Source organism: Diplotaxodon limnothrissa, linkage group LG5 (genome assembly GCF_057381915.1).
Source record: "Diplotaxodon limnothrissa isolate DT_005_m linkage group LG5, D_limnothrissa_male_GT1.1, whole genome shotgun sequence".
In the NCBI taxonomy this organism is placed as follows: Eukaryota; Metazoa; Chordata; class Actinopteri; order Cichliformes; family Cichlidae; genus Diplotaxodon; species Diplotaxodon limnothrissa.
Genome location: NC_140600.1, coordinates 11,440,369 through 11,462,204, shown reverse-complemented (window position 1 = coordinate 11,462,204; position 21,836 = coordinate 11,440,369). Strand labels below are relative to the sequence as shown.

General features: G+C 39.3%; 1 protein-coding gene across 1 annotated transcript in view; it reads left to right on the top strand.

The window, feature by feature from the left end:
- The first annotated feature begins 4,495 nt into the window (after window positions 1–4,495).
- The window catches only part of ncoa3 (nuclear receptor coactivator 3), a 37,944-nt gene continuing 20,603 nt past the window's right edge, over window positions 4,496–21,836 (top strand). Inside the window, exon 1 of the mRNA XM_085353047.1 lies at window positions 4,496–4,569. The gene's annotated coding sequence lies outside the window, so the exon portion shown is untranslated. The remainder of the gene's footprint in view (window positions 4,570–21,836) is intronic.

Here is a 21,836-nt window from a genome sequence, read left to right as displayed (position 1 = left end):
TGTGTGTTTAGGATCATTGTTCAGCTGCATGATGCAGTTTCATGAAAGCTTTCACTATGGCAAAGCAAGCTCAAATAATTACCCCTCCACGACCATGCTTGACAGTTGGTATGGGGGTGTTTGTGCTGATATCCTGTGTTTGGTTTTGGTCAAACATCTCCACTTTGATCTCATCTGTTCAAAGGACATTGTTCCAGAGGTCTTGTAATTTACTCTGATGCTGCTTTGCAAAGCTAAGCGGCCCTGTAAATGTTCTTTTTGAGTGAAGAGGTTTTCTCCTGGCAACTCTTCCAAATAAGCCATACTTGTCGTTTTCTATTTTCTTTCTCTAATTGTAGTGTTATGAAAATTTGACGTTATAAACATTTAACATGCTAACTGTAAAGCTACCCTACATGTCTGTAGTCCAAATTGTAGCTCCTGGCTTTTTTGCAGTTTCTCTGAGCATTGTATAGGCTGACCTTGGGGTGAGCTTGCTGGGAAGATTGGCAGCTGTCTTTAATGTTTTCCACTGTTGAATAATCTGTCTCACTGTAGAATGACTGACTTCATGTTGTTCGGAAATGGAAATGAGGAGCAGCAATTACTTCTCTAAGATCACTGCTGATGTCTTTCTTCCTTAGCACTGTGTTAACACACACCTGAATGCCCCAGACCAGCAAACTGCAAAAAAAAAAAAAACTTCCACAGAGGTAGTCACACCTCATCAGTTAATCAAGTCCATTTGATTAGCAGTATGTGACGGCTACTTATCCTCTTAATTCCTATAGAAAGAGCAAGGGAGTACCTCTTCCTGTGAAAACTACGTGTTTGTCTCTTTGAAAATAAATAAAATGCAGTGCGATGGACCACAGAGGTATTATCTGAAATTTACACCCTTAACTTTCTCATTCATGAAAACACTTTACTCTTTATAACTGAGTCATTAATATTCTTCAAACAAAGAGCCCACGGAGCTGGCTTGTTTAGCAAAGATATATAGACTCATAGCTCAGTGCTCACTGCCAAAATAAAATTGGCATTGGTGACGCAAAGCCATCTACAGAACAATAAACTGCAGATAATAAACTACCCACCGCTCCTGTTTTCTATTCTAAATTCCAGGCATACATCTTGGCATGGAGTAATATGCTAAAGAAAGGAAAGCTCATTATTGTTCCTCTGTGAGGAAATGATTATTCAAAAAAGCCAGAGTGCAATTACTGTTGTATATTTCTGAAAACGTAAAAGGTTTGTCTTTTGAGCACCACCTGGCTCATTTCCTCAGACGTTTGTGGCCTCTCTTCTACAGGAAGTAAGACAACACTGACCTCTAGTGGTAAAACGTTATCACAGCATGCCACTCAGTAGCCCATAAATTCACTGGACGTCAAAAATTAACAAATTTATCTGAATTAATCTTCTAGTCCAAATGATAGCTTTTTTCTGTTGATTCAGACACATATGCTGCCAAATGAAGGAAATGAATGTTAGATGGTGCACGGTGTATAATAATGGCAATGATATTGTAGTTGTTATTTATTACCTTCGCGAGATGAACTCGGAAAATAACGATGTAAACTTACTGAAAAAAGTTAAACATTGCCAGAAGAGCGTGCTAAAGACTCTGGGGGTCAAAAGAAGAAAAACAAGGGAAAAAAAACTGCCCAAATTCTTCTCTTCGTCTGTATCTCAAATCACTAAATACCCCTTAAACCAGTAACTGCTAGCTAGAAAAGTACCGGGTGTATGTAATCTATGATACATGATTAAATAGGAAGTTGACATAGAAACCTGTAAAATAAACTATGACTACACATATAACTGTGTAGAATCAGACTTTAGAGGTCCTTCTGCGAAACTGTCTCAACATATAATAAAGGTTTTAGGTATGATAATGAGAAAATTGAAAATTAAGACTCCTTTCGTGTATGTAGCCTGTTGGTTGCTACCTACCAAACGTTTCTAATTCATGTTAATAAAAAACTGTGTGTCGGGTATATGAAGAAAAATAAATATCATGTTTCCTAATATCAAATGATAAGGGAACTGTTCCCACAACACCTCTCTAGCCAAATAAAAACAGCTCAATGATTAGCTTGATAGTTAGCTATAGTTGTTACCGCATAACTCATTTCCAACCATTTTATGGTCGGAAAAGAAGTCGGAAAAGTCTGACATATAAACTTTAATATACTTGTGCCATACTTGTCTATTCAAGCCGTACGGTTAGGTGTCCACACTGTAGACTCCGCCCTGTGACCTTCGTATTTGAGTGGAGCTGGAGAGCTAGTAACTAGCCTGGCAGGCCCCAAGATGGCGCCCTAGTTAGATTTTTCCGGTGCTCCTGATTTAGATTTATTTTCCTCTCTCAGCACATCAGTTCTGCGGGTAAAATAAATCTCCCTGTCACTGCGCATGTTTTGTTTTGTTTTACCAGGTTCATTTCTTGTTTTTCAGGAAGACATTTACGTGAATTGCCCTTCTAATAATTTTGCTTTACCCACTGCTTACCCAAAGAAGTGATTAGCCTACCTCAGAAAAATTCCTGACAATGCCCGGGTGACTTAAATATATTTAATTTTATTAATATCTTATTCATGTGTCTAAATGTAGATGTTTTCACGTTTAACTGATAATTTGATTTGTCTAATGGCTGAAATGCAGCAAACCAAAAGTAAAGTCTCTTTTTTCCCCTGCATCTTTGCACTAAAAATCACACTACAGCTTTAATAAACGGTATAACTTAAAATCGTTCTTTCAAACACAGAAACGTGGAATGTGCAGTGATCGTGTTTTTGTCCTTTGTGGTCATACGTAGTGTTGAGAATGGGGGGATGGGAATGGGTGCGGGGCAAAGAAAGGCATGTGGTTAGCTGTTTGCAGGTAAACCGGTCTGAATACATTAATGATTGTGGGGCTATCTCCTGTCCTTTCAAACTGCTATCTCCTGTCCTTTCAAAGTGGTAAGGGGAGGGGGAGGGGATAAAGTGTCTTGTACTGGGGGCAGCGGTCAGTTTTCCATGTTTAGTGGGGGAAGGGGTACAGACAGAGGGCCACTGGGCCCCTCTTTGGCTCTTCATGGAATGCAACTGAGGCTCTCTATAGGCCAACAAACAAACCAAAAGAAACGAACAACAAAAAGGCACTTTTTTTCTCTCCATGAAAAGCACTCATGGGTGTGGTTCAATCCATAAGTCTTTATATGCTCATGTTACAATGATACTTTATTCATCCCAGGGGGGACATTAAAATGTTGCAGACACTCAATTAAAATATAAATATGTAACAAATAAAATGTAAACTCTCTATATTATAGTATATAGTATATATAAAAATATACTGTACATGTGTACAAGATAAACAAGATATTACTTGTGAAAAAAGTCCTGGAGACATGAGCAGGAGTTGTAAAGTCTGACAGACAGGAATGACTTCCTGTGGCACTCTGTGGTGCATCATGGGTCAAAATGGCCTCATGATCATGTATGACACCCCTCAGGCAATACTTACCGTCTTCACAGCAAATAGATAAATCAGAGTGCAGGGGTGGCTGCAAGTGCTGCAGCAGTTTGTGTCATCTAAGCAATTAGCTGTAAAGATAATATGTGACCAGCCTTTCACTTTTTTTTTGTTACATCCAAAAGTAAAGTGTTCCGACAGGAAAGATCAAGTAAGGATCTAACTGCATATTTAATACTTTTGCTTGTTCGCTCCCCTCGCCCTCATCCTGCTGTTTTCTCTCCATCTTTTACCCACGCCCCTTCTTAACTTGTAAAAATTCTGAACTGGTGTGCCGGAGAGAACACTGAGGAGATTATTTATTTAATTTTTTATCATCTGTGGTACAGCTTAAGGGCCACAGAGATTCCATGGTTATTTAAAAAAAAAATGACAGTATGCCATTAGTCTGTGTGATACCAGGCTGTACATGCTATCGATATGACTGACAGTCACTTTGCAACTGATATAACTACAAGATACTAGATGTGTGCTGCAATGAATGGTGTTAGATAAGATTTCACAGTACATAGTATATAAAAACTCAGATTAATATTTACAGTTAGTTAGTTGATGTTTATAATTCAGGCCCTATTGCATGCAATTATGCTGAATTTTACTGACATTGTATTATTAGTAATATATAATTCCTAACTTAAATAAATTCAAAATGGCTATCAGTGTTATGTTGATTAATTAAGAGGAATAAGAAATGAGCAACATTAAAAACGGATACTCTATAGATATGGAGGGCTAAGTAGTTTGTATGAAGCTGCTTTATGCCATTAACACTACATGTAGTGTATAATTGAAAATTTACATCCACTAATAATATCTGTGTCTGCTGCTCATATTACCTAAGGGTATTAAAGGAACGTGTAGTTCATTTTCAGGACGCGCCAAACACTTTGATGCGACCTATAAATGGGGAAAACTACATTACCCAGAAGTCCAGTCGACCTGCTACAAGCTGGCTCCCTCCGATCTGGGAGTGCTTCCCATTTAAACAAACACGGTCTTGCCGAAGATGGCGGAGAGTTTCTAGAGGCGTAAAACAAACTGGTGTACTCAATGAAAGCGTCGAAGCCGGTGAGTTTTCTGCAGTTGGTTTATGATTCAGTTATACGCAAGTTTTGAACACTGGCTCTGGTGTTTGTTTGAAAGCACACGGCCGTTACAGAGGCAGTTGGTGTAGCTTCGCTTTCCGAGCAGGCTGTGCTTTTTTACGCTACCGTGATAAAACGAACCACCTTACCAGTGTCTGTTTATGGGATATTTGCTGTAATATTATTAGCTCCTAACCTATAAGTGGTATCACAATGAACGTCGAGCTTGGCTTGATAACTATCCATTCTTGTTGGTTTTTGTATTTTTTGGCGTTTCCTTTATCCACTAGCTACAAAGTTTACGAGACCAAGGCTCTGATTCGCTGGGGTGCAATACCCTAGCTGTTAACACTCAGCTCTGCTCACGAGTGAACTCTTTTGTGTTTGGAAACGTTTACGTGAAGTTTGTGCCGCTGTTAGCATGTGTTCATTGTCAACACACACAGCTGAATTGCTTTGGGGACTATATTTTCTACCTGACAGCCCGCCTTGCTTTACAGTTTCGGTTCATATGCTGCTGGAGTCGTCTGTGTTCACAGCTAATGTGTGACGGTACACCGCGGAAGTTTTCATTAGTGGGGAAATCTAAATAACAATATTGAATGACCTTCTGGACTAGTGACTAGCTTCCACGGTGAATGTGGTGGAGATTAGCACTCTTAATTACGGTGTATCTACTTGGGTTTTGTTAAACAGAGCTCCCTCCTTATACTTTGACATAGAGACTTGGAGCATCTAAGTAACACCCATTAAAAAAAAAAACAGTGTAGGAAAAATGACAAAATGTTTTTTCATTTTAAAATGGGACGGGTTTTCTCTAAGTGGTTGTTACATTAGTAAAGTTGGCCAGCTGCAGGGTCGTGGGCAACCACGCAGTATTTTCCAGTAGCCTACACTATGCTGCTCGCTTGCTGCTTGCAACCCAACTTGAACTGACTGGCTCAGCGTGGCTGCTCTGAACAATCCCCAGCATGTGGTATTTATTTGCATGACTGTAGCGAAATAGCGCTCGCGTGTTTGTAGTGGTTGGTATAACTGGGACTATCTCTCTACGTGATTAAATGTTGGCGTTCACTGCTGGTAAATCACATGTAGGTGCATACGTGAGCGTGAGAGACAGACGGACTGGTTGTGGAGGCAGATGGATGTGTTTCAGTGCAGAGGATGATAAACACTCGCAGGGTTCCGGTTTGGGTTCGCCTCCTTGTGCTTGACAAGGTGTATGCTGAGCACTCGGGTTTTTTTTGTTGTTTTTTTTTGTTTTTTTTTTAAGGTTGTAAGAGGAAATTCTTGGAGAGCGTGCTCAAGTGTAGGCAACAGTGAGGGGGTAGGTTAGTCATTTCTCTGATATGCTTGAGGACTAGGTGTGCTGTCGCTCTGTTTGCCCGGGGCCATCCCTGCCGATACTTGCAGGCATTTACATCTCAATGCAAGAGTTTCTGGGATCATTCAGATAGATATATATATATATATATATATATATATATATATATATATATATATATATATATATATTTTTTTTTTTTTTTTCTTTCTTTCTTTTTTGTTGTTGTTGCCTACTGTGGAGTTTTCTCACTTTCAGCGATTTCACACATGGGATTAAGTAGACTGTGATATCTCAGTAATGTGGACATTAGATGGTTGGTAGCTGGGAAAGAATGAGTAAGGATGGTTCTACTAGCAGTCTTTAGCTGTCAGGTGGGCTAACTTGTCTCATAGAATGCCATTACTCAAGTCCATGTATGTGGTATTTTTCTAAGTGGGCAGAATGACCACTGTGGGAACCTGTCCAATGAGCTACTTCTGCTCATATTCTTGGCAAACGGAGCCCCCTGTTTCCCCCCATTCTCTGTCCCTTTATCTACCACTCTCTTTCTCCCTCACACAGGGTGTCAGGCTGTGTTAACAATGAATCAATCTTTGGGGGGATTCTTTGACTGCAGATGGGGTGCAGAAGTGACTGCATTGCATGGCTTTCGCTCTTTGTCTGTTGGCCCCCGCATGGGCTCTCAATAATTCATTAACTTATCACTTTTTCTCATGGGCATGGGAGAAGGCTAATCGGTCACATGTCCCATGGATTCAGCACCCTAACGCTCACCCTATTAAAATGAGCATAACATTTGGAGGCATTGCTGATATTTGGGTCATTCTTATAGAGGTTACTTGTGAAACAAAGTATTGTATCCTGTCCCTAAAATAATAAAAATGTGAATTTCTGAGGAGTGGCTATGGCGGCTATGGCTACAAACTTATTTAGTGACATGAGTAAATTGGGGAACACATGAGTGCCTGCTTCCTGCTTGAAGCCTGAAATATATTGACCACAACAAGTTCAAACTGCAATTCTCGGGGTAAGCACAGCGCATTCAAAACAAACGTATTTATGAATGAAATGGTTAAAAACCTCATTTTTAAATAATATCAAAAAGTGCAGGATTTTAAAAATATTTTTACTGCTTTCACCTCGTTATGCAATGCTGCATTTTGCATAGGACTGCCATATTTGAGTTGTCTAAGACTTCTAAATACAGTGGTGGTGAGCTTGCAACTCTGACTGCCTAATCTGTCTTTGTTGAGCGGCATTTTTGTGTCATTAATGTCTGAATAGATGGCATTCTTTGACTGTTTCGTCAGTCTCCCTGCCTTAAGAGAGACAGAGAGACAGAGATAATAAGCTTAGTTTCGAGAAACTGCCAATCGGTCATGAGGTATGTGTTTATTTTATGATTAATAGTTGTGTGGATGAGCAGTAGCTTTGAGAGTACTCTTGATGACACAGAGCTGAAAGAACAGCCTGATTGTTTCCCCTAATTGAAATATGACTCCTTGGTCTTCTTACAGCTGTATGGGGAGTGCAGGGTTAGTCAAGGAAAGCGGTTGTTCCTTCATATGTAACTTGTAACCAGTTCTTATCATTTAGAGAAAAGGAGGATCTTTATATTTTTAGCAACTGTTTTTGTATTTGACGTTATCTTTACCCAGGTCTGTTTTCAAGTCAAGTTTGAGTATTTGTTTCCCTCACTTTGACTGGTCGTTCAAGGCTGTTTTACAACCAAGTTTAAGAATTCAGAAGCTTCCTGCGGTCAGCTCAAGCTGTGCATAACATCCTGTTTAATTCCCACATCTCAAGGTCACTCATGCAGTGACAGTGATCTGGATTTGTTTGTTAAAAGGGCACATACACACTGGCAGAACTCAACAGGTAGGTTTGCTTTTTCTGCCTACCTCTGTAGAGCTAAATATAGAAATCTGTTAAACAAGACAGTCATGTTTCCACTGCTGAAATATTTAGTTACTTTGCTCAAACAAGTGAGAGCGAGAGTATGAAATGAGAGCTGCCGAAACCAGATCAACCAGGGAAGGCCAGATCGCCACCTCACTGAGACCCAAGTCAAATGGTGCAGTTTGCACTTTCGTTCTGTTTGAAGTCACATGTCATTCATGCCCTCGTTGTCCTCTTCTTCATCTCTGAGGTAAGACCCAAGTGTTAGGTTAGCTGAGCCATATGTGAGCCATGCACACTTCTAAAAGCCATACAGGCAGCCTGAAGCAATCATTGCACCCAATTCTAGTTTATAACCAGCGTGGATTTGGAACAGCTCTCGCTCTAGTCCTCATTGATTGGATGGAGGATAGAGTTTATTAGGGAAGGGTGTGCCAAGAGCTTTGTCCCCCTCCCCTCCTTGCCCTTCCTCTTTAACTTCAACTCCCCCTTTAACTTTCGCTCCCCGAGCTCAAGAATGCTCGTAAAAAGAGTTCACCTGAACAAGCCAGTGGGAGGGTAGGACCCTGCTCTAGTTTTGTTACTATTGTAAAAAGTTAGCAAGACGTTGTTTGTGTTTTGTTTAGGGCCCCCTTTTATAAAACTGCTCTGGGGAGAAGCAGCACGGGTGAAAAAAAGTTTGGTTTGTGAGATAACTGCTACCAGATGCTCTCTCTGTCTTTTTATTCAGCATAAGAAGAATTAGAAAGAAAGGCTGCAGAAGAGAAGAGAATAGGAGAGTGTCATTTCTGAATGAACTTTAAATGAACTATCCATGCAACAGTCTTAATTCAGTCCTCACTTTTCTTTTCCCATCAGTACCCCTCCCCCCTTTTATTAAAGACAAAATCATTTTTAAAAGTGGTACAACTTCTACACATAGTGACCATTAGACCCATAAAGGCTCTAATGTAACTTTTTTTTGAGAAATCTATTCTGTGTAAATATGTGTTATGTTTATGTCATTAGTAGGGCTGCCACGATTAGTCGACTAGTCACGATTACGTCGACTATCAAAATCGTCGACGACTGATTTAATAGTCGACGTGTCGTTTGAAGCTTTGTAAGATCCTGAAAGACGCAGGAATAAGTAGCAGGATTTAAGAGTGTAATAACAGACTGAAACAGAAGATGGCAGCACTGCATGTACAAGGATGCCAACTGCCGTTAAACCCCGAAGAAGAAGAAGCTGTGTCCCAGAATTCATAGCGCGGCCCAGCTCAGTTTCCAACAATGGTGGCAGCTAGTTGGTTTTACTCTTATTATTCTTTCTGGGTCACAAAATAAATGTTTAACATATTTTCAGGCGAGAATGTAGCTGTGTAAACCTCAAATATCTGCTCAGTTTATCAAGACACCACATATTTTCAAAAGTGCTCCGACGTTTTCAGAGACGTCTGTTACCCACTAGCTCGATAGCTAGCCGGAGGCTAGGCTAGGCTAACTAGAGCCGTGAGAACACCGGACTCCCGGCAAATCGTTTTCAAACCGACCGCCGTCTTTCGCTACTCAGGTTAAATATATATATAAGTCACTTAGATAACTTCAAAATGTTATTGTTTGGCTTTTTTTAGTATTTTATTTGTTCCTGAGTAAATCGGTTTGGCTGAGATTAAAGTTTTTACACAGCTGAATAAACGTCAAGCAGACAGCTGATTATCAGAAGTGTGAGATGCTCAAGAATTTACTCCGGTGTCCTGTTATATTTTAGATAGCAAGGAGTTTATTAAACCACAACAATCTGCAGATTTCATTAAAATTTAATAAACTATCATCTTGTCTTTATTTTTAGTTAGCACATACCTTAAACACTTAAAGCTGTAAGCTAATGATAGTTATATAAGAGCAGATGCTGCTGGTGCAATAAGCTGTATGTCCAATGGATGATGATCTGATTAGTCGACTAATCGCAAAAATAATCGGTGACTAGTCGACTATCAAAATAATCGTTTGTGGCAGCCCTAGTCATTAGTGAGAGTCTCAGGAATAGCTCCAATTTGGGTCAAATGCTTGAGTGTTGTGGAATTGGTTTGCTATCAAAACAACAAAGGGCTTTGTTCTCTGCAGAGTTTTCAAGGTTCTCTGGCCTAACTTTTCACAAAGCTTGTCTTTACTGGCCTTAATATTAGTAGTTTAGTGTTTTTTTTGTTTTGTTTTTTTTTTTGGGGGGGGGGGGGGTTATAGTTGTTTTTGTTGTTGTTTTTGGTTTTTTAAAGATTGTTTTGTGTACACATCGAAAATGAAACAGTTTTATGTTGACTTTCTGTGGCAGTGGGTTGTGGTTTCTAGGAGGCCTGGGGAGTGTCTACAAGTTATGTCAGCATTTCCCCACACAAACACTTTACTCAAGTGGGCTGCCCAGGTGTATTTGGTGAAAACAGGTGACTAAATTTATTTTCTTTCTCTGAGAAAATGATGGCATCTTTGATTGGACAATCCTCTCATTCTTATTTAGAGTTCAGTTGCTGCTAACCACCTAGCACCGGGCCCTTCCTTCCTTCTTGTGTTTTCACCTTACAGTGGCAGCTAGCAGGTGTCCTGCCTTCTCCACACACACCTTAACTGCAGTCTATATGATAAAGGGCAGCTTTAGAGAAGGTCTCCACCTAATTCTCCTGACATTTTCAGGAGTTCATAGCCTTGGTTATAAGGTCACATTAGTCATCGCTCGCCTGAACTGTAGTGTCAACACGGCCCCATAACAATTTATACTCACACTTGAGGCATGCTTCAATCGCTATAGTCATATCCTGAATGTTATGTGTCCCAAATCACTGCTGAAATGGGAATACAGGGAGTTCAGACAGGAAACAGAGTGACTGCTAAGATTTTTTTTTTTTCCAGATTTATATGTGAAACATTGTTTCAAATTTTTTGTGCTAGTCTCCAATTGCACATCCCTGTACTACTCATTGAAATATCATAGAAATGCCCGAGGAGACACACTCGTGCTACCAGCCTAGCTGTGTTGCACTTGGTTGCAAAAGTCTGTAGTCAACACAGTCAGTGAGTATAAGCTGTTTGTGTGTGAAAACAGCTTGAGACAGTATTTGTCCATTTGTCCTCTGGCATAAGTGAACAGAACAGTCATTTTACATGGAAATTGCTTCTAAAGCATACGGTAACATGTTAATTAAGGTGCTAGTAGACAGCTACTCGTGTGTTCTTTAATGCAAAACAACTGATTGTGGTGCCCCCACAATATCCTGACTAATTAAATTGAGTTCCTTGCTATTTTTTAATGTGTTTTATTTTAAGGTTAGCATTTTTTTTAGGTGGCTAAAAGACATTTTGTTTCTGTTTGTACATTGCTCACCTTCAGTGTCAATTCCCCTGTCTACTTGGTGGTATACCATTGGCCACTGACTTAAAACACACTGGCAATGAATAAGTACCTCAGACAAACCCACTTCAAAGAAGCCAAATGATCTCTAAACTGAGTAAAATCAGTTTACCCAGTGAAACTGGCATTTTTTTTAGCATCAAAATTAAACATTTACTGTAAATTGACAATCACTCCTTTTGCACTTTACTTTTTTCAGTGTGTTTTAATAAAAATGTGTTTTCAGCTTACACCAATTTAACATTCAGTTTGCTTTGATTGTATTAATAAAAAAACAATGTGTGAGAGAGATTTTCTATTACCACAGAGTCTAAAAACACCGAGAGATGGTTTTTGGTTCATATTGCCCAGCCCTAGTTTCTAGGTCTGTCTGAACTGGGAACCAGCTGTTGGCATGCATGGCACTGCAGTCCCAAGTTGTAAGAGGATATCTGACCATGCAAGCAGGGACTGTACGGGTACTGTCTCTGTAGTTCATCTGAAATTCAAAATCTTCTTTCATTTAGTAAATTAGCACAGATTGCAATGAGTGTGTGCATTTTTTTGCACACAGCACTGAGCTTAACACTTTTTTTTTTTTCATTTTTCCATTGGCCTGTAATAAATGTTATTTTATTATAGCCCTGAGTTCAAAGAAAAGTCATGAATGACTTACTTCCACGCCATCGTTAAAGGCTCCAGACTTACTACAGCATGTCAACACTGGCAAGGCATGTGTCAGATAATTTACTACACTTGTTTCTTATATGTGCTCTTTCCCTTTTTTTTTTTTTTCTTCTTTTTCCTCCTCTTCTCCTCACGGGAAGAGAAAAGTGTTCTTTTCACTATTACTGTTCTTTTCTGCCTACTGACGTCAGTCCTGTTAACGTGGCTTGTCGTTAAGGCAACACTCTAATCAAAAGGTTGCTCTGAAGCTTACTGCTGTCCCTAGAATAGCAGAGCTAACACTTGCCTCCTGATGTTGCCACATCACATCAAGCTGTGCAGTGAAGTCTTGGTTTAAATATCAAGCAACGCTTCGAAAAAGTTGAGCTGAAATTTGATTCTTTATTTTATATAGAAGTGGCTTTACTTTTGCAAGTAATTACTATGTTTCTATTTGCCCTGTTTTATATAGATAGATATATTGCTCTTGCCATATTGGGAGAATTGGTTATGTGTGACTATGGTATGATTAAAAATGGAAATAAAGGTCCCTGTTCAATTAGCTCCACCAATGTGTCCTAGTCAAATCCTCTGGACATGGTGGCCACCCTTGAAATAGAATTCCAATATTATTTAAAGCAGTTAATGACTTTGGTTTTAAGGCAATGTGAAGGTCAAAACCAAACTTAGTGTGGCAGGGCACAAGCTTCATCTATAATCAAGAAATTCATTTTTAATATCCAAATGGGAGTGGTTTTAGATTTTAATAATGACATAATCTGAGCCCCCATTTACACAGCCCTAAAGACAAGGCCTAAAGACATCAACAGATAACTGTAGGATGTGCAGTAGAAATGAGTAAGGCCTTCACTTTGAAGTAAGAGTTTTAAAAGTTTCTGATTCCGGTTTGCGTCACACCTAGTTTCACTGCCACTTGGTGGTTAGTTAGCAAGACTAGTTTGCAGACATGTTGACCTTTTTTTTTCAGACTAGAGGCAACTGCAGTAATCTGCTAGTGACCAAAGCAATCACAAGGAGGTTTTGGGTGCAGCACCCACTTTGGGATAGATTTCACCTACCAACAACCAGCAGTCAGTCTCCAAATACTTAGGGAATGCAGGTTTTTCCCAAGTGGCCGAAGGTTGCAAGGAGGTCACTGACTGATCTCTAGGTTTGTTTCAGTGTTTCAGGCCTAACGCAATCACACTGTTCAAGTAAAATAAACACTGAGGGAGGAAATTGGAAGCGGCATCATGTCTTCGTTTTTTCCTCCTTTCACTTGTTGTACTGCTCTTCTTTGTCATTCAGTGAAGCTGCGTTGCTCTCTCACTCACGTAACTGAGTAGGAGGGGAGAGAGTGAGAGAAGAAGCAGGAGAAGAAAGACCTTTTTTTTTTTTTTTTTTTCTCCGTGAAGCAGTACTGTCTGTAGATATTATGTCTGTGTTCTTTATTTTAAAAGTTACCAAAGGGCTATGCAAAGTGTTAATCTGAATGATCTGAACGGTGGTGATATCAAACCTGTGAGTGAGATGGAGGAGCTGAGGTAGCGTACATTACTATATTCTAAGAAAAACAAACAAAAATAAAACAAATATCAATAGTCTTAAAAACCCAACATTATAGTTATTGACTATGAGGTACAGTCCTAGTATTGGTACAGAATGAATTATTTGGGCTTTAAGAGGACTTGTAATTTGTGGGAAAAGGAGACTTCTTTAAGAGACAGCTTTATTTTCACACTTTGCTTCAAGTAAAACAAACAAAACAAAAACCCTGAAATGATGCATTGTACTCATACTTCATAAGCATTTTTTTTTTTTTGCCTTGAGGAAAAATCAACAATATTTCATTTTTCTACCAGCAGAAACAGCAAATGCAACTTTTGTTGCTTTATACTTCAAATAAACATAAACCAGACTGTAAATATGCATAGTGGTGTGTGTCCGCTCAGTCAGCCTGTGTTGTCCTTTGCTTGCCCCCTTGAAGAGCGCAGTGTGCAGGCTTAATCACTCAGCAGATGGGACAGAGTGCAGTGTCACCAAGGCAAAAACAAACCCACAGTTGGATTATGGCTGGCTGTGTGTCTCTGTCCTCTTGGACTGAGCAGCTTTGACTTGACTCCTAAACACACTCCCAGGTGTTGTGCTGAATCCCAGCAGAGAGCCATGTTTCTTTTTGTCTCTCCCGTTAAACAATTGGTCGTTGCTGTCCTTATCAGTTATTTTGTCTAAAGCATGAAATAACACAATGAATTAAAAACTATAAAACAGGGCATGTTATATAGCTTGAGATGATAAAGTCTGTTATCTCTTCTGTTTTAAAATTTTTTTTTTTTTTTTGCACTGGGTGAAAAGCAAACTAAAAGAAACTTTACTGACGGGCTGTAAAATCCTCATGTATTCTTAACCAAGGTCAGCATCACCCTGGGAGATCAAACAAGGCACGTATTGATAGTTCCTTCTGCTGTTACTCCTGTTAGTAAAATCCTTTTTTTTTTTTTTTTTTTTTTTCTTATACCTAGGCTCCGTCACCACATGAAGCTGACCATTTAAAAGAAAGAAGTAGTAAGAGGAATACTAGGATAGAGGAGGGTTCAAAGTTGGGAAACTGGCGTCAGACCGTCTTTTGACTGGAATTCTTTGCAGGGGTCAGAGTTCAGAGACTGCAGTGTGGTGCTCTGATTGGCTGTGGAAAGGTGAAATGAAAACCACAGTAAACTTTTGACCCCGGCGCAGGAGCGCTGCAGGAACGCCCAGGCTCAGCTCTGGCGTAGTGGAACAGAGCCCGCTCTCTTCCTGTGTTTACTCCACCAATCCAACAGTGACGGTGGGGAGAAGAGGAGGAAAGAGGAGGGGGCAGGGAGGGAGCAGATAGGGAGGAGGGAAAGACACGAGCAAGAACGAGGGAGAAAGGAAAAAGCGAAAGCTGAGAGAGAGACACAGTTGAAACGTTAAAAACAGAAAGACCCTCTGTCTCAACAGCAAAGCGAAAATCAAAACTGCCAAATCAAACTCAGTGTTTTCTGTTGACATCGCCAAATTTACAAATATCACAAACAATAATTACAGTGGTTAAGATATCGTCTCACTGATTTAACTTCTACAGGAGATTTGCCCGCTCATTGCATCAGTTGCAAGTGGATATGTGTTATCAGGCTGGGCAGCATCGAGGTTGATCAGGCACTGGTGTTCTGGCTCCCCAGATAAAAGGCTGTTTAGCTATTGATTAATGAACTCATTTCCATAATATTAGCCTTGTGTGATCACAGCTGACTGCATTCTGTTTGGTCTGTGGTCTCCTCTGGACGATGCTGCGCTTATCACCTCAGTTTTTGCACCAGCACATGAAGCCTATTGAAAATGAAGGGGTTATTGGGGACGTAGAATTAACAGTTGTGCAATGTGACAAGTTAGTTGCTTGAATCTATGCCGGCGTATGTCCTATCCTCTTCCTTTCTATTCTTTGTTCCTGTTGATGATGGATAGTTGCAGGAGATGCAAGTGTGACGCACACACACAGTGGAATCTGCCATGTCTTTGTTTTCACCTTCATTTATTTTCCCTGGTTTTTCTCCACGTTGCAGTTTGTGTGGGAAAAAATGGGGAGATGCACACACAGCCTGTCCAAGCTCTCATGTGTGTTGTGTGCATTGGAAAAGGGTGGGGGATGTTTTCTTTTTCTTTTTTTCTTCTAGAGAAATAGGCAATCCTATGAACACAGTTTTCCCTCTGCTATGAGCTACAGTCTTACTCACCACATTCATCTATGGACATCTTGTATTTCTTTATTGAAAAGAGTGCAGATGGTTAGAATGGGTTTTACAATATCCGTCATATGTGCAAAATGTGTTTGACACTTGACTTTTTCACACATTTTATTTCTTCGCTTGTCAATAAAATCGAATTTGGCATTTGTGACATTGTTTTTACCTTAAAGACAAAGGCTTCTTTCTTCTTCTTTTTTTTTTTCTTTTTTTTCTTTTTTTAAATTTAGTAAAGCAGAAATGTGTTTTGTTAAATTATTGGCAGTGTTGAATCACACCTCTAGACACTCCCCAGCCAACCAGTCTTTTTTTTGCGTTGTTTTCATCTGCGTTTCTTTTTTTCCTTTTTTTCCCCTTTTTCTCTTAGCAATTTACAGCTTTGTTTTTTAATAAATCCTCACTTCACATATGCTTCACATATGTCTTTCTCGTCCCCTTTCTCAAATCTCATTGCATGGCAACACTCTCCTCTTTTGCCATCAAAACCTTTGGCTCCAGTTAAGCCCCATTAGCTCAGGTTTCATTGAAATCATGTGTAATAGTGGAATGAAAATGTTGGCAGGGAAATGGCTAATAAGGAAAATTCACAAGTGCATTCAACTCTGACAAATATTTCTGGATGTCATTTTCCAATACAATTAAGATAAGATAAGATAACCTTTATTAGTCCCACACGTGGGAAATTTGTTTTGTCACAGCAGGAAGTGGACAGTGCAAAAGTTATGACGCAAAAATTAGAATACAATAAGAATAAATACAGTACACAACTGTACAGAATAGAATAAAATAATATACTATATACAGTAGAATAAAATAGAATAAAAATATACAATAAGATAAAAATAGAATACGAATGCTATATACAACTGAGTAAAAATACAACGATGCCAGAAAAGATTATTGCACTTAGTGTTATTGCACATGTGTGGATGTGTGTGTTTGTTCAGTTAAAGTCTTTGTTGTGGAGTCTGACAGCAGTGGGGAGGAAAGACCTGCGAAATCTCTCCGTCCCACACCGTGGGTGCCGCAGTCTCCCACTGAAGGAGCTGCTCAGTGCTGTCACAGTCTGCTGCATGGGGTGGGAGACGTTGTCCATCAGGGATGACAGCTTAGCCGCCGTTCTCCTGTCACTCACCACCTCCACTGGGTCCAGAGGGCATCCTAGAACAGAGCTGGCCACTTCGGATCAATTAAGAGGGAAATTCCTAAAATGTCAACATGAGAGATGGCTACTAAACAAAGTGAAATTTAGTCGTGTAAAAAGCATCACAGACAACACAGACATAGGTTTGACTTTCTTTCCTGATCAAGGGGCATATATTATACTGTCTGTGAATCCAAGAGGGATTTAGATTCCCATGTTGAAATGCCTAAATTTGCACCATTAAAAAGAATATTTACAGCCTAATGCAACAAAAGGCTTTTGGTTCTGGGGTCATTTCCCTCCTTTATAACTATTCTGTGTGGGATTCATTTTTATTTATTTATTTTTAACAACTCATCAATCTGTATAATTGAGCTAGGGGTCAAGAAGGCTAAGCAAGTGTCTCAATAATGGAAACTGGAGCATATTGGGGTCTGCTAGACCTGATGTGATTTTATTTATTTTTCCCCAGCTGTTTAATATTATGCCTTTCTGTTTGGTGCAGACTGTCGAAATGTTTGCTTCAGTTTTTAACAGTTGTTAAACCCGTACAGTTTATGAAAGCAACAAGTTAACAAAGCTTGTTAGTCTTTGCTGATAAATCTGCACTTCAACCTTTCATTCCTATAAGGTAGCGTGTGATCCAAAAAAACAACATGGTGACGGTGACATGCTAACATTGAAACTTCAGAATGTGTAGCCCAAACATGTAATCTGTTGTCCTTGTCTTATTTTTCTTCCATTGCAGTGTAAAACTGCTCTGTTAATAGTTGGTTGTTTTGGGTTTTTTTCCCCCCCCCTTCTGTTTCTTTTAAACCCATAAGGCATTTGCTGTCTGGTTCCATTGGTTCCATTATACTCTTGGGTAGTTCGTGCAGGTAGAAGGAAACAGGGTGGCCACTTGCCAGCTGCAAATTTATCAGTCTGTTGCCTGCACTATTCTCATGTTGATTAAACTGGATTTCACATGAACTTTATACTGTGTGCTTGGCAGATTAAAATCCATTTGACGTCTGCTCTGACTGCATTTGACATTTTTCTTCCCACATGTACCTCCATAGGGTTACAGTTAGGGTTAAATTATATGTTTGACAGCAACTTTTGTCAGCTGTACACCAAGCTGCTAATACTGTAGGTAACAATGAATATCTAGGAATTATTTGATTCCGTTGTCATTTCATTAGAGTTGGGTTGTGGCACCTCATAGCCTACAGTTCTGTTTTCAAAGCAAAAGAATGCACTACTTTATGTTTCTCTTAACTGTAATTTATTATAATATGGAATAATTAAACCATCATAATAAGATGGTGAATTATTTCGATTTATTCAGTTACAAATGTTACTATGAGGTGATTAAGAAGATAATTCCTCATCAATTTACACACCAAACGACACTGAAGGTAGCTCCCCCTTCACAGGCCATTTGTCCTTGCTCTTGGCAATGTTTTTGTTGACTCAGAACAGGCTTTTAGTTATGAATACACACGTAACCATGATTGGTCTACATAAAGTTCACGCAGGCAGTGATCTTAACAGAAGACTGTACATTTTCCTCTTATTGATATCTGATCATATTTGCAAGACCAGCACACAAAGGTGGCCTAACATTTTCTAGGCAAAATGTATCTTATGATTGGCCTCATTTAATTGACCTCTTTTGTTGTTTAAAAAAAAAAAAAAAAAAAAAAAAAAAAGAACGGGACAAAAGGTCATGGTAATTTGTCTTTGGTGAGAAGTCTAAACCTCTTTGGTGGATGCCAGAGTTTATTTTATATGCACAAACTCTGTTGTTGTCCTTACAATTGGTAGGAAGTGTCAAGAAATGATATTACCCCTCTTGTGTCCTGCACCTGCAGACTAGTGACCCCGCTGAGTGACTGGATTGCTTTCTGCATCCTTTGCTATGATATATCAACTCAGGGGCATAGACATTCCTGACTGTACAGAGGGAGATTGCAGCAACAGTTCAAAAAGGAAAAAAAAATTACTTAGTTTGCTTCGTCTTGATGCATTCTCAATCATCCAGGAAAGTAAATCTCCAAAAGTTGATTCTGTTCATCTGGATGTAGCGTTTTGTGGGAAAAACGTTTCGTCACTCATCCAAGTGACTTCTTCAGTCTCAGCTGACTGCAGGTTTCCCCAATCTTATAAACAGTACATTTGCATAATGACTGAAACCAGCCCACTTAAGGAACAATGGGCTGGGAGGTCAGTTCCTTAATCGTAATTATGCAAATTCTCATGACCATTGATCAACCACCACTGACCAAAACCCACTAATCAATGGCCATGAGTACCATTCACAGAGAGTTGGAATGGCTGCAATCACAGCACTGTAAGATGGTGAAAGATGTACCCTTAGGCCCCCTCATCGATTCATAGATGGTCTTTCTCTTTTCACGTAAATGGCCTCCTTGACTCTGCGCTCAAACCAGCGTTCCTCCCTGTCCAGGATGTGTACATCCTCATCATTGAAAGAGTGTCCACTGGCCTGTAGGTGTAAATAGACTGCAGAGTCCTGGCCTGATGAGGTAGCTCTTAGTTTGCTGTTTTAATGTCTTCTTTTTCAATCTTAACTCTATTTTTTTTCCTTTTATAAAATTTTTCTTATTCGTTCATTTATTTTTAGGAGTACACCACAGGAAACTGAGCACCTTGCAAGTATCAGTATAAATAGTCCCAGGGCTGTTTCAACAATGCACTTCGTGTGGGTGGGGACGAGCATGTGAAACATAACCATGATTTTTGTTTTCATCAGAGAGCTTACCTTCTGCACTCCTTACAACAATCTATCTAACTCACAAGGACTATTAAATAAAAATATATCTTTAAACATTCAGGCTACTTCTAAGATTGTTTCTGTGTAATTTTACGAGTTGGAATATAATTTGTTTTGGTTTATATTAAAATTCAACATAAGGCTTCAGGATTAATGAAACTGTGTGGGAGCTTGTGTTGGTGCAAGGTCCAGTTGCACTTAACCCAGTATATAGGTGCTTTTATGGCCAGCAGGAGGTGGAGAAATTCCTTGAAGTAAAAACAGGAAGTCATTGTGTCCTTTTGTTTCCTTTTTGCACTTGATTCCCCAGACTCTAGTGGACACCTTTTTGTTACTTTATTACCTTACTGTGTGTGTGTGTGTGTGTGTGTGTGAGATGAAGTAATGAGGCTAAACGGTTCTTGTAGCCCAGATCTATCATGCTTTAAAATGTACTGACTACAGTGTTTTGTTTTTTTTGTTTTAAGAGAAATACTTCCTGCTACACTTAAAACACTTAGATCCATTTTTCAGGGGTCTTTAATTTTGTGCATGTGTACCCCAGTATGTGTCATCTTTGTTTAGGGTGGGTCTGTGGTTATTGTTGGGCCTGCCGCTCTTTGTCTAGGGGAGCTCAGATTTCAGGCTTTATTTTAGGCTGAGCAGGAATGTCCTTCTCACTATTCTGGTTCTGACTGACTGACGCTGCTGCAGCTCTGGCCTTGAGCCAAATGTCAGTAAATCAAAATCATGGATGTAACTGAAGTGATGTGCAGAATCCTGAAAATGTAAAGTTATTCACCAAGTGTACCTAAACAATGTCATTGGCATTAAGCCTGTAAAATGATAAACATGTTCTTATAGAAGTTTTCTTGGCTCTCTTGTACATATCCACCAGCTAGTGAAGCAGTATTTGCATAGAAAGTTCATTTAAACATTAAATCTGAAGAGAAACATGAACATTCTAGGACCACAATACCCTTTCAGATTTATGAAAGACAACTAAGTGAGAAAATCCATTCACTTTCAACAAAACAATAAAGTTCCTGATAAAATCACCTCTTAACATTAGCTAGACTGCACAGTTGTGTAACTTTTCAATAACTCTAGTAACTGAGGTTGCTAAAGTTACTTAACTGATACTTGTTTGTAAGACCAGCACACAAAGGTCAGGAGCAATTCTGACTTCTCATCATGTGTATTTACCTCAGTACCAGAGTTTTAGCCAGGTAAAATATGACACAGAGGATGTTTGAATAATTGTTTTATAGCACATAACAGGGAGTGTTTGCAATGGTGCTGTGTAGTTTAGAAGATGTGAGGATGCAAAATTCTGCTCATGGAGCTGGTACCTGTCATTGATTTGGACATTCAACTGTCATCTGTATCATGTTTACCTAATCTATTTGTGGTGGAGTCATCTACATGCAAGTCTCAACAGAAAAAGTTGGATGTTCCTCAAGTAGAAATGGTATAGTTAGGTTTAGTAGTTGAGTCATTCTGCTAGTTTTAGTTTAGAAAGTAGAATTTGTTGGGCCCAAACTCTTGCATCCCACTTGTTGATTCAGTCTTGCACCAGTCATCTCGCAACTCTCTCTGGTTGCTTCTCCAAAAACACCCTGGTAGAAAATGGCTATCTGCAGCCTTCCTTACATACTGGTTCCAGTATGAGACTTGCGTAACTTGCTGTTTTGTACCACTTCGGTGTAATTTTGGCATTAACTTAAGACTTCTCAGTAGAGCAGGGCGATATGGCCAAAAATATTTATCACGATATATATTTGAAAATTTGCGATAACGATATAATTGATGCGAGACAAAATACAACTCCACAACATTACTAGCGCAAAAAGACAACCTTCCATTTATTTTCACTTAAACAAGAAGCTGGTTTTTATGTACATTAAAGCTTTATAAAAATGTAACAGTGCAAATGCAAATTCCTTGCTGAAAGTTTAACCAAAAGGCATTTCCAGTAGAAATGGGCTGACATATCCTGAGCATAACCATGTATAATATCCACTGAAGTTAAAAAGAGGTGCTTTGCAACATTAAACTGCAGTGTGCAGTACGTATTTTTCGGACCATAAGGTGCACGGGATTATAAGGCACATTAAGCGAAACAAAGCAGTCAGATAAATCAAACTTTATTAAACTCATTCTTCTTGCTTCCTCCACTTCTGTACCATTGATTCATTAGTGTTGAATTCTCTGGCAGCTGCTCTATTGTTGTTGCAGTATATTAATGACTAACCTTGTATTGTGGATGGATTTTCTCAGTTGTTCTCCTGACTGAAGTTTGGTCCGTTTACAGCATCCTGCCATGCGATT